Source organism: Somniosus microcephalus, chromosome 28, assembly GCF_052327205.1.
Source record: "Somniosus microcephalus isolate GS21.2 chromosome 28, FLI_Smic_1.0, whole genome shotgun sequence".
Lineage (NCBI taxonomy): Eukaryota > Metazoa > Chordata > Chondrichthyes > Squaliformes > Somniosidae > Somniosus > Somniosus microcephalus.
The window spans coordinates 11,625,849-11,639,289 of record NC_141014.1 but is presented as its reverse complement, the minus strand read 5'-3'; the positions used below and the strand labels follow the sequence as shown (position 1 = coordinate 11,639,289).

General features: G+C 46.4%; 3 non-coding genes across 3 annotated transcripts; 2 read left to right on the top strand and 1 right to left on the bottom strand.

Annotated features, from left to right (window-relative positions):
- The first annotated feature begins 222 nt into the window (after positions 1-222).
- On the top strand, positions 223-295 carry trnar-ccu (transfer RNA arginine (anticodon CCU)). Its single transcript has one exon. It is a non-coding gene; the product is annotated as a tRNA-Arg (tRNA).
- An 8,601-nt stretch (positions 296-8,896) lies between these two features.
- Positions 8,897-8,969, bottom strand: trnar-ccu (transfer RNA arginine (anticodon CCU)). The gene has a single exon. It is a non-coding gene; the product is annotated as a tRNA-Arg (tRNA).
- A 2,097-nt stretch (positions 8,970-11,066) lies between these two features.
- On the top strand, positions 11,067-11,139 carry trnar-ccu (transfer RNA arginine (anticodon CCU)). The gene has a single exon. It is a non-coding gene; the product is annotated as a tRNA-Arg (tRNA).
- Positions 11,140-13,441: the final 2,302 nt, after the last annotated feature.

Genomic DNA, 13,441 nt, shown 5'->3' with positions numbered 1-13,441 from the left:
GTCAAAGTTTGTTTGACAATCGCTTCTGTGTTACTATGATAAATGCGCTATACCAATGCAAGTTGTTGTTGTAGATGGCTTGGTATGGCGCGAGCAGTGGCAGATATGATGGGTGAAAATAGCTTCCATCTGTGCTTATCTTTCTAAGATTCTGAAACTGTGAGGCTGATGTCACAATTCGGAGCGGTCAATTGCCCTCAGGTGGGCTGCTTTTTGTATTCAGCCCCAGTGGCCTAATGGATAAGGCACTGGCCTCCTAAGCCAGGGATTGTGGGTTCGAGTCCCATCTGGGGTGATGTGTTTTTAATGATTAACACGATGGACGATTTAGTCCGGGCCAGTGGTGGAAGGTATAGCCGGGTGGGGAGACTTCATTAACAGGAAGGTGTCATTACCCATCAGTCAGCATTCCATCAAGGCTGTGATGTCAATGCAATCACCCACAATAAGCTCATGGATGGTAAGAACCTTGTTCACAAATGATTGGACATTCTGGATTAGTTGTGGAGAGGGGCGGTGATAGCTGATCTGATGGCGGAGTCCACAGGGTCAGGGGTGAGTGGGATGGGAAGGATAAGATTATCTCCCAGCTGGCGATCTGGGTGGGAGGTTCAGCGAGCGATGAGGCACTGGTCTCCCAAGCCAAGGATTGTGGATTCAAACTTGTCTCACAGGTGATGATACCGTCCTCCTTAATGCAGCCTCCCCACCTGGCTGTACCTTTCACCACTTGCCCTATAAAACCACCGCCGTATTGTCAATCTTTAAAAAATCATCACCTCAGATGGAACTTGAACCCACAATCCGTGGTTTAGGAGGACCAGTGCCTTATCCATTAGGCCACTGGAGCTTAATGGACAAGGTGACCCACCTGAGGACAATTGACCGCTCTGAAATATGACACCTGGCTCACATTTTAAGTGTCTCACAAAATTAAGCACAGATGGAAGCTATTTTCACCCATCACATCTGTCACTGCTCGCGCAATACCAGGCCAGCTACAACAACAACTTGCATTGGTATAGTGCCTTTAGCATAGTAACACACGAGCGATTGTGAAACAAAATTTGTCACCAAGCCAGATAAGGAGCTATTAGGACAGATGACCAAAAGCTTGGTTAAGCAGGTAGGTTTTACAGAGCATCTTAAAGGAGCAGAGGGAGGTAGAGAGTTGGAGATGTTTAGGAAGTGAATTTCAGAGCTTGGGGCCCAGGCAATTGAAAGCACGGCCGCCAATGGTGGAGCGATGGAATTAGGGGATGTGAGAGAGGCCAGAATTGGAGGAGCGCAGAGATCTTGGTTTATTGTAGAGCTGGAGAAGGTTACAGAGACAGGGAGGGGAAAGGCCATGGAGGGATTGGAACACAAGGATGAGAATTTTAAAATCGAAGCGTTGCTGGACTGGGAGTCAGTGTGGGTTAGTGAGCACAGGATGTCGGGTGAACCAGGCTTGGTGCGAGTTAGGATATGGGCAGCAGAATTTTGAATGAGCTCAATTGATGAGTCCCATTTTCATGATAACTCAATGAAATAAAAAAATCTTTCCTTGTAGCAAATTGAAGATGGTTCCTGGGCTGGCACCTCCCTCGCTCTAAACTAGATCTTTGGGCATCTGATGCCATCCCTCCCCCAAATCTCCTCTCTTCCATTGTTTAATTTCTCCAGTCTCTAATAGTGGCTACATTTTAGCCTAAACTACAAGTTTAAAGTATTCTGGGCAATTTTCCACTTTGTTAAGTGCTCCTTCCTCCACTTGCCCCACCTGAACTGCCGTTGTGTCAATATTTAAAAAACACATTACCCCAAATGGGAATTGAACCCACAGTTCATGGTTTAAGAGACCAGTGCTTTATCCATTAGGCCACTGGGGCTGAACACGCAATGCACCCCGCCTGAGGGCGACTGACCGCTCCGAAATGTGACATCATCCTCACATTTTCAGTCTTAGGAAGTGAAGCACAGATGGAATCTATTTCCACTCATCGTATCTGCCGCTAGCGCCATACCAGAGACATCTACAACAACCTGCATTTATATAGCACCTCTAACATAGTAAAACGTCCTGTGGCGCTTCACCACACAGCTTTCCTCCCTGACCCCATGTTAGCTGATATTTAAATAGTTCCTTCTCCTCAGGAACTCTCCTCCTCCCCTTCAAATCGGTTGCCATCACGCCCCCCCTCAAAAAATCCACTTTTGACGCCTCTGTCTTTGCAAACTACCGCCCCATCTCCAACCTCCATTTTCATCCAAGGTCCTTGAACTTGCTGTCACCTCCCAAATCTGTGCCCATCTTTCCCTCAACTCCATGTTTGAATCCCTCCAATTAGATTTCCTCCCCGCCACAGTACTGAAAAGGCTCTTGTCAAAGTCACAAATAACATCCTTTGTGTCTGTGTCCATGGTAAACTATCCCTCTTCAACCTTCTCAACTTGACTTCAGTATGGTTGACCACACCATCATGCTACAACGCCTCTCCTCCGTCGTCCAGCTGGGTGGGACTGCACTTGCCTGGTTCCACTCTTATCCAGCCAATCGTAGCCAGAGAATCACCTGCAATGGTTTCATTTCCCACTCCCGCACTGTTACCTCTGGAGTCCCCCAAGGATCTATCCTTGGCCCCCTCCTATTTCTCATCTACACCCTGCCCCTTGGCAACATCAGCTGAAAATACAATGTCAGATTCCACATGTACAGTGACGATACCCAACTGTACCTCACCACCATCTCTCGCGACCCCGTCACTGTCTCTGATTTATCTGACATCCGGTATTGTATGAGCAGAAATTTCCTCCAAATTTTTTATTCATTCACGGGATCTGGGCGTCGCTAGCAAAGCCAACATTTATTGCCCATCCCTAATAGCCCTTGAGAAGGTGGTGGTGAGCCGCCTTCTTGAACCACTGCAGTCCGTGTGGTGAAGGTACTCCCATAGTGCTGTTGGGGAGGGAGTTCCAGGATTTCGACCCAGCGATGATGAAGGAACGGCCGATATACTTCCAAGTCAGGATGGTGTGTGACTTGATGGGGAAGATGGAGCTGGTGGTGTTCCCATGTGCCGGCGAACCTTGTCCTTCGAGGTCACGGGTTTGAGAGGTGCTGCCGAAGAAACCTTGGCAAGTTGGTGCTTTGGTAAATTAGGTTTTCCCTCATGTTGGTTCTCTCACCACCTGCCACAGGCCCAGTCTGGCAACTGGGCCAGCTCGGTCAGTAGTGGTGGTACCGAGCCACCTTTGGTGATGGACATTGACTGGAGGGCGGTAGGTGCTAATCAGCATGAGGTTTCTTTGCCCATATCTGGCCTGATGCCATGGCAAACAATCCCATGGCTCTATTTCAAAGAAGAGTAAGGGTGTTCTCCCCAGTGTCCTGTGACCAATATTTATCCCTCAGCCAGCATCACTGAAACAGATTATCTGGTCATTATCACGTTGCTGCTTGTGGGAGCTTGCTGTGCATAAATTGGATGCCGCATTTCCTACATTACAACAGTGACTACACTTCAAAAAGTGCTTCATTGGCTGTAAAGCGTTTTTGGGACATCCAGTGGTCATGGAAGGCGCTATATAAATACAAGTCTTTTTTCTTTTTTCCTTCGTTTCATCAACGGCCGTGTCTTCAGCGGCCCGGGCCCTAACCTCTGGAATTCCCTCCCGAAATATCTCCACCTCGCTACCTCTCTCTCTTCCTTTAAGATGATCTATAAAACCTCCCTCTTTAACCAGCTTTTGGTCAGCTGTCCTAATAGCTCCTTATGTGGCTTGGTGTCAAAGTTTGTTTGAGAATCGCTCCTGTGTTACTACGATAAAGGCGCTATACCAATGCAAGTTGTTGTTGTAGATGGCTTGGTATGGCGCGAGCAGTGGCAGATACGAGGGGTGAAAATAGCTCCCATCTGTGCTTATCTTTCTAAGACTCTGAAAATGTGAGACAGGTGTGATATTTCGGAGCGGTCAGTTGCCCTCAGGTGGGTTGCCTTGTTGTGTATTCAGCCCCAGTGGCCTAATGCAGGCAAATTAAACTTCAGTTTTTGATGTTAATAAATGGTGTAGGAATGACTTTACAGAGTGACGGCATGGATTTGTCTGATACAATGGAATGTTGACGATGTTGTAAATGTTTTTAATGTTGACTAAATCCATTAAAAAAATAGATAAGGCACTGGCCTCCTAAGCTTGGGATTGTGCGCTCAAGACCCATCTGGGGGATGTGTTTTAAAGACTAACACTTCAGTGTTTAACCGGGGCAAGTGAAAAGAGAAGGCTGAGGGGTGGCCTAATAGAGGTCTTTAAAATTATGAAAGGTTTTGATAGAGTGGATACAGAGAGAGTGTTTCCACTTGTGGGGAAGAGCAAAACTAGAGGCCACCAATATAAGATAGTCACCAAGAAATCCAATAGGGAATTCAGGAGACACTTCTTTACCCAGAGAGTGGTGAGAATGTGGAACTCGCTACCACAGGGAGTGGTTGAAGTGAATAGTATAGATACATTTAAGGGGAGGCTGGATAAGCATATGAGGGAGAAGGGAATAGAGGGTTACGCTGATAGAGTTAGATGAGGAAAGACGGGAGGAGGCTCGAGTGGAGCATAAAAGCCGGCATGGACTGGTTGAGCCTGTAGGAATTATTAACGGGGATGGGGTTATTGTCTCTGGCCAGCCAGAAGCCTCTGAGCTGCTCCAGAGCCCCGTGCGGTTTCGAAGTGCTCCCCTTTTCCTGGTCCTGACCGCCGGACTTATTCGGTAGCAATGTAGACAGAAACGAGACTCGTGGTTGGGTGCAAAACAGACGAGTATTTATTGAAACAAAAAAAAAACAACTTAAAATAATGAATACAACACACCTGTGCTCGATACAGCACTTTTACTTAACACAGTACATTTAATGTCCACTACAGCATTCTTTTGCTTAGTGCAACACTCCTTTTCTTAAATACAGCACCTTTAATAAAGTACACACTTACTTAAATACAGCACCTTTAACTAGTGCAGCACTTTACTTCTCACAGTACTTAGTGTCCACTACAGCACTCTTTTGCTTAGTGCAACACTGTTACTTAACAGGGAGAAGAAAACGGACACAACGAGGGAAAATTGACTAAAATTACAGTTTTAACAAAATCCCCCTTAATTCCCACCCCTAAATACCTATCTAAGTTGCTTTGGGATTGGCCAGAAAAACTATGCTCACCAGTGAAACGCCTGCTCCGTGCCCCTGCGGTCTTAGATTCTTCACCACCCTGAAATGGAGATACCCCAGTGTTTAAAAGTAACTGCTGGTACTCCACTCCCTTGGGCAGGCTCCTGAGTTGTAGATAGGGCATGGAGGCGAGGCTGCAGAGAGAGAGAGAGATGGCTTCCTGAGAAGCTATCTTATATCCCATTTGGAGCCGAAATCTTCCCGGCCAAATCCGGATGTATCTGGGCTATACAAAAGGGAATTGCTCTGTCCCATTCATTGTGATGGGTTTTGGATGAATTACCCATTTCCCTTGTGATGGGTTTTTGAATGTATCCCCATTCATTGTGATGGGTTGAATAAAGCTGTCTCCGTTTGAAGAAAACATGTCTATTTCCTTAATTGCTGAGTAAACAGCCCTTGGAGGTTAGTGTAAACAATCTGATTGTCCTGTGGTCACGCCCAACCGCAAGTGATTGGCAGTCTCAAGTGCTTAATCTCTTAAGTCAATATTGTAAAGCGTTCGTGTAAACAAAGTTCCTTTGTTCATGCTGACAGTCTCAAGCACTTAATCTTTTGAGTCAACATTGTAGCAGTTTCCCAAACCGCATTTGATTGACGATTTAAATACCTTACTACTTCAGGGGCTGGGTTTATTTTAAAATCCTTTGTCAGCCATCTTTGATTTTCCTTTTCACAGCACACGGGCTGTGTTGTGTCTTCTGCCATGAGGTCGGACAGCCATCTTTGATTATCCTTTTCACAGACACACAGGCTGCCTTTTCTTCTGCCACGAGGTCTGACGGCCATTTTTGATCCCTGGATTTTTAAAGGTGTATTCCACCCAGGTATTCTATAATTAAAAATAAATCTTCGGAGCTGTAGAAAATTTCGAAATTATTGCAAAATCCTACAGGCCGAAGGGTCTGTTTCTGTGCCATATATCCTGTGTAATGTAATCCTGTGTCAATGGTGGAACGTATACTTAACAAAGTGAAAAATTACCCCGGATGAGCATTGGGGCCGAGGTCAATTTAAACTTGTAGTTTGGGCTAAAATGCATAATTTTTAGAGCCTGAGGAACTTAAACAATGGAAGAGAGGAGATTGGGGAGAAATGGTGAAGGATGGCATCGGATGGCCAAGGATAGAGTCGCAGAGCGAGGGAGCTCCCGAGGGAGCTGCCAGCCCAGGAGACATCTTGAATTTCCTTCAAGGAAAGTGTTTTATTTCATTGAATTAACGGATTTTCTTTCTTTCACCCATTTTATTCTTTCAGTTTACTGATTTGTTTTGAATTAATTCTGACTTAATGCTTTCTCTTGTGTTGAAATGTTTTCATTCTTCAGTTGTACTCACTGATTCTACTTATACTACAATTGTGCTCCTTTCTGTTACTCATCACTTTGGTGCTTCTTGTGTTAAGTAATTTATTTCAGTGAATTAAAGCTTTTTCTTCCATTTAGTAATTTGATTTCTTCCGTTGAACGGGGAAACACCATGAAAATGGGACTCATCAATTCAACTCATCCAAAATTCTGCTGCCCGTATCCTAACTCGCACCAATCCGGTTCACCCATCACCCTGTGCTCACTAACCCACACTGACTCCCAGTCCAGCAACGCTTCGATTTTAAAATTCTCATCCTTGTCTTCCAATCCCTCCATGGCCTCGCCCCTCGCTGTCTCTGTAACCTTCTCCGGCTCTACAATAATCCAAGATCTCTGCGCTTCTCCAATTCTGCCCTCTATCACATCCCCTATTTCCTTCGCTCCACCATTGGCAGCCGTGCTTTCAACTGCCTGGGCCCCAAGCTCTGGAATTCACTCCCTAAATATCTCTGCCTCTCTACCGCCCTCTCCTCCTTTAAGATGCTCTATAAAACCTAACTCTTTAACCAAGCTTTTGATCATCTGTCCTAATAGCTCCTTATGTGGCTTGGTGTCAAATTTTCTTTGTCAATTGCTCCTGTGTTACTACGCTAAAGGCGCTATACCAATGCAAGTTGTTGTTGTAGATGGCTTGGTATGGCGCGAGCAGTGACAGATACGATGGGTGAAAATAGCTCCCATCTCGGGTTAACTTTGTGAGACTCTGAAAATATGCGGCAGATGTCACATTTCGGAGCGGTCACTTGCCCTCAGGTGGGCAATATTGTCCTTTAAGCCCCAGTGGCCTAATGGATAAGGCACTCACCTTTTGGTGGGTTTGAGTCCCATCTAAAGTGATGCTTTTTTAAAGATTGATGCTAAGGCGGTTTTGGCAGGGCAAGTGGTGAAATGCATGGCCAGGCGGGGAGGCTGCATGAAGGAGGACGGTGTCATCACCTGTGAGCCAAGTTTCCGTCAAGGCCGTGATGTCAATGTAATCATCCACCGTAAACTCATGGATGGTGAGGACCATGTTCACAAGTGGATGGACATTCTGTAGCGGTTTGTGAGGGCAGAGTTACCGCGAGATATTTCTGTGGAAATGTGGAGAATTGCCGTGGGGCAGAAAGTGGTGGTGAAGTTGGAGGCCACCATTAGATCCGGAAACGGTGGAGAAATGGACGTCGGCCCAGGAGAGTGAATTTCTGGTCAGGACCCAGACAGCAGCAAAATAAACCAGTGGGGCAGTCACAGACTCAGCAGGTAACAGCAACGATGGGCGATGGGCTGCAAGCTGGACAAAGTGCAGTTGAAGGCACGGCCGCCAATGGTGGAGCGATTACAATAGGGGATTTGAAAGAGGCCAGAATTGGAGAAGCGCAGAGATCTTGGATGATTGTAGAGCTGGAGAAGGTTACAGAGACAACGAGGGGCGAGGCCATGGAGGGATTGGAACACAGGGATGAGAATTTTAAAATCGAAGCGTTGCTGGACTGGGAGTCAGTGTGGGTTAGTGAGCACAGGGTGACTGGTGAACCGGACTTGGTGCGAGTTAGGATACGGGCAGCAGAATTATGGATGAGCTCAATTGATGAGTCCCATTTTCATGGTGTTTCCCCGTTCAACGCAAGAAATAAAATTACTAAATGGAAGAAATAAATTACTTGACACGAGAAGCACCAAAGTGATGAGTAACAGAAAGGAGCACAATTGTAGTATAAGTAGAATCAGTGAGTACAACTGAAGAATGAAAACATCGCAACACAAGAGAAAGCATTAACTGATAACAAATCTGTCACCATTACTGATGCTAGCTTTTCATTCCAGGTTTATTTAATTAACTGAACTTAAATTCCCCAGCTGCCATTTGGGGATTTGAACTCATGTCTATGGATCTTTAGCCCAGGATCTTTGGGTTATTTGTCCAGTAACATAACCATTATGCCACCGTTTCCTAATGAATGAATACATCTAAACAAAAGAGAAAGCATTAACTCACAAGTGATTCATAACAAATCAGTAAACTGAAAGAATAAAATGAGTGAATGAAAGTAAAAGCGTTAACTCAATAAAATAAAACACTTTCCTTGAAGGAAATTCAAGATGTCTCCTGGGCTGGCAGCTCCCTCGCCCTAGCGACTCTATCCTTGGCCATCCGATACCATTTCTCCCCAATCTCCTCTCTTCCATTGTTTAATTTCCCCAGCCTCTAATAGTGGCTGCATTTTAGCACAAACTACAAATTTAAAGTATCCTGGGCCCACTGCCCATTTTTCCACTTTGTAAAGTGCACCTTCCACCACTTGCCCCGCCTAAACCACCGTTGTGTAAATCCTTAAAAACACATCACCCCAGATGGGATTTGAACCCATGATCTCTGGTTTAGGAGGCCAGTGTCTTATCCATTAGGCCACTGGGGCTGAATATGTAAAGTATCTCTCATGAGGGCAACTGACCGCTCCGAAATGTGACATTGGCCTCATATTATCAGTTTGAGAAAGATAAGCACAGATGGAATTTATTTCCACCCATCGTCTCTGCCGCTAGCGCCATACCAGAGACATCTACAACAACTTGCATTTATATAGCACCTTTAACATAGTAAAACGCCCCGTGGCGTTTCACCACCCAACTTTCCTTCCTGACCCCATGTTAGCTGATATTTAAATGGTTCCTTCTCCTCAGGTACTCTCCCCCTCCCCTTCAAATCAGCCGCCATCTCCTCAAAAATGCACACTTGACGCCTCTGTCTTTGCAAACTACCGCCCCATCTCCAACCTCCCTTTTCATCCAAGGTCCTTGAACTTGCTGTCACCTCCCAAATCTGTGCCCATCTTTCCCTCAACTCCATGTTTGAATCCCTCCAATTGGATTTCCGCCCCGCCACAGTACTGAAAAGGCTCTTATCAACGTCACAAATAACATCCTATGTGTCTGTATCCATGGTAAACTATCCCTCTTCAATCTTCTCAACTTGTCTTCAGTATGGTTGACCACACCATCATGCTACAACGCCTCTCCTCCGTCGTCCAGCTGGGTGGGACTGCACTTGCCTGGTTTCACTCTTATCTAGCCAATCGTAGCCAGAGAATCACCTGCAATGGTTTCATTTCCCACTCTCGCACTGTTACCTCTGGATCTATCCTTGGCCCCCTCCTATTTCTCATCTACATGCTGCCTCTTGGCAACATCAGCTGAAAATACAATGTCAGATTCCACATGTACAGTGACGATACCCAACTGTACCTCACCACCATCTCTCGCAGCCCCGTCACTGTCTCTGATTTATCTGACATCCGGTATTGTATGAGCAGAAATTCCCTCCAAATTTTTTATTCATTCACGGGATCTGGGCGTCGCTAGCAAAGCCAACATTTATTGTCCATCCCTAATAGCCCTTGAGAAGGTGGTGGTGAGCCGCCTTCTTGAACCGCTGCAGTCCGTGTGGTGAAGGCACTCCCATAGTGCTGTTGGGGAGGGAGTTCCAGGGTTTCGACCCAGCGATGATGAAGGAACGGCCGATATACTTCCAAGTCAGGATGGTGTGTGACTTGATGGGGAAGATGGTGCTGGTGGTGTTCCCATGTGCCTGCTATTCTTGTCCTTCGAGGTCACGGGTTTGGGAGGTGCTGCCGAAGAAACCTTGGCAAGTTGGTGCTTTGGTCAATTAGGTTTTCCCTCATGTTGGTTCTCTCACCACCTGCCACAGGCCCAGTCTGGCAACTTGGCCAGCTCGGTCAGTAGTGGTGGTACCGAGCCACCTTTGGTGATGGACATTGACTGGAGGGCAGTAGGTGGTAATCAGCATGAGGTTTCCTTGCCCATGTTTGGCCTGATGCCATGGCAAACAATCCCATGGCTCTATTTCAAAGAAGAGTAAGGGTGTTCTCCCCAGTGTCCTGTGACCAATATTTATCCCTCAACCAACATCACTGAAACAGTTTATCTGGTCATTATCAAGTTGCTGCATGTGGGAGCTTGCTGTGCGCAAATTGGATGCCGCATTTCCTACATTAAAGCAGTGACTACACTTCAAAAAGTGCTTCATTGGCTGGAAAGCGCTTTGGGATGTCCAGTGGTCATGGAAGGCGCTATATAAATACAAGTCTTTTTTCCTTTTTCCTTCATTTCATCAACGGCCGTTCTTTCAACTGCCCGGGCCCTAAGCTCTGGAATTACCTCCCAAAATATCTCTGCCTCGCTACCTCTCTCTCCTCCTTTAAGATGCTCTATAAAACCTCCCTCTTTAACCAAGCTTTTGAACATCTGTCCTAATAGCTCCTTATGTGGCTTGGTGTCAAAGTTTGTTTGACAATCGCTTCTGTGTTACTACGATAAATGCGCTATACCAATGCAAGTTGTTGTTGTAGATGGCTTGGTATGGCGCGAGCAGTGTAGATATGATGGGTGAAAATAGCTCCCATCTGTGCTTATCTTTCTAAGACTCTGAAACTGTGAGGCTGATGTCACAACTCGGAGCGGTCAATTGCCCTCAGGTGGGGTGCTTTTTGTATTCAACCCCAGTGGCCTAATGGATAAGGCACTGGCCTCCTAAGCCAGGGATCGTGGGTTCGAGTCCCATCTGGGGTGATGTGTTTTTAAAGATTGACACGATCGAAGGTTGAATCAGGGCCAGTGGTGGAAGGTATAGCTGGACGGCAAGGCTTCATTAACAGGAAGGTGTCATTACCCATGAGCCAAGATTCCATCAAGGCCGTGATGTCAATGCAATCACCCACAATAAGCTCATGGATGGTAAGAACCTTGTTCACAAGTGGTTGGACATTCTGGCTTAGTTGTGGAGAGGGGCGGTGATAGCTGATCTGCTGGCGGAGTCCACAGGGTCAGCGCTGACAGTGGTGAGTGGGATGGGAAGAATAAGATTATCTCCCAGCTGGCGATGCGGGTGGGAGGTTCGGTGAGCGATAAGGCACTGGTCTCCTAATCCAAGGATTGTGGATTCAAACTTGTCTCACAGGTGATGACACCGTCCTCCTTAATGCAGCCTCCCCACCTGGCTGTACCTTTCACCACTTGCCCTATAAAACCACCGCCGTATTGTCAATCTTTCAAAATCATCACCTCAGATGGAACTTGAACCCACGATCCGTGGTTTAAGAGGACCAGTGCCTTATCCATTAGGCCACTGGAGCTTAATGGACAAGGTGACCCACCTGAGGACATTTGACTGCTCTGAAATATGACATCTGGCTCACATTTTAAGTGTCTCACAAAATTAAGCACAGATGGAAGCTATTTTCACCCATCATATCTGTCACTGCTCGCGCCATACCAGGCCAGCAACAACAACAACTTGCATTGGTATAGTGCCTTTAGCGTAGTAACACACGAGCGATTGTCAAACAAAATTTGTCACCAAGCCAGATAAGGAGCTATTAGGACAGATGACCAAAAGCTTGGTTAAACAGGTAGGTTTTACAGAGCATCTTAAAGGAGCAGAGGGAGGTAGAGAGTTGGAGATGTTTAGGAAGTGAATTCCAGAGCTTGGGGCCCAGGCAGTTGAAAGTACGGCCGCCAATGGTGGAGCAATGGAAATAGGGGATGTGAGAGAGGCCAGAATTGGAGGAGCGCAGAGATCTTGGTTTATTGTAGAGCTGGAGAAGGTTACAGAGACAGGGAGGGGAAAGGCCATGGAGGGATTGGAACACAAGGATGAGAATTTTAAAATCGAAGCGTTGCTGGACTGGGAGTCAATGTGGGTTAGTGAGCACAGGGTGACAGGTGAACCGGTGTTGGTGCGAGTTAAGATACGGGCAGCAGAATTTTGAATGAGCTCAATTGATGAGTCCCATTTTCATGGTAACTCAATGAAATAAAAAAATCTTTCCTCGAAGGAAATTGAAGATGGTTCCTGGGCTGGCACCGCCCGCGCTCTAAACTAGATCTTTGGGCGTCTGATGCCATCCCTCCCCCAAATCTCCTCTCTTCCATTGTTTAATTTCTCCAGCCTCTAATAGTGGCTGCATTTTAGCCCAAACTACAAGTTTAAAGTATTCTGGGCAATTTTCCACTTTGTTAAGTGCTCTTTCCACCACTTGCCCCGCCTGAACTGCCGTTGTGTCAATCTTTAAAAGCACTTCACCTCAGATGGGATTTGAACCCACAGTTCCTGGTTTAAGAGGACAGGGGCTGAATATACACTGAAACCTGCCTGAGGGCAACTGACCACTCCGAAATGTGACATCATCCTCACATTTTCAGTCTTAGGAAGTGAAGCACAGATGGAATCTATTTCCACCCATCGTGTCTGCCGCTAGCACCATACCAGAGACATCTACAACAACTTGCATTTATATAGCACCTTTAACATACTAAAACATCCCGTGGCGCTTCACCAGAAAGCTTTCCTTCCTGGCCCCATGTTAGCTGATATTTAAATGGTTCCTTCTCCTCAGGTACTCTCCCCCTCCCCTTCAAATCAGTTGCCATCACGCCCCTCCTCAAAAAATCCACTTTTGACACCTCTGTCTTTGCAAACTACCGCCCCATCTCCAACCTCCCTTTTCATCCAAGGTCCTTGAACTTGCTGTCACCTCCCAAATCTGTGCCCATCTTTCCCTCAACTCCATGTTTGAACCCCTCCAATAAGATTTCCGCCCAGCCACAGTACTGAAAAGGCTCTTATCAAAGTCACAAATAACATCCTATGTGTCTGTGTCCATGGTAAACTATCCCTCTTCAACCTTCTCAACTTGTCTTCAGTATGGTTGACCACACCATCATGCGACAACGCCTCTCCTGTGTTGTCCAGCTGGGTGGGACTGCACTCGCCTGGTTCCACTCTTATCTAGTCAATCGTAGCCAGAGAATCACCTGCAATGGTTTCTTTTCCCACTCCCGCACTGTTACCTCTGGAGACCCCCAAGGATCT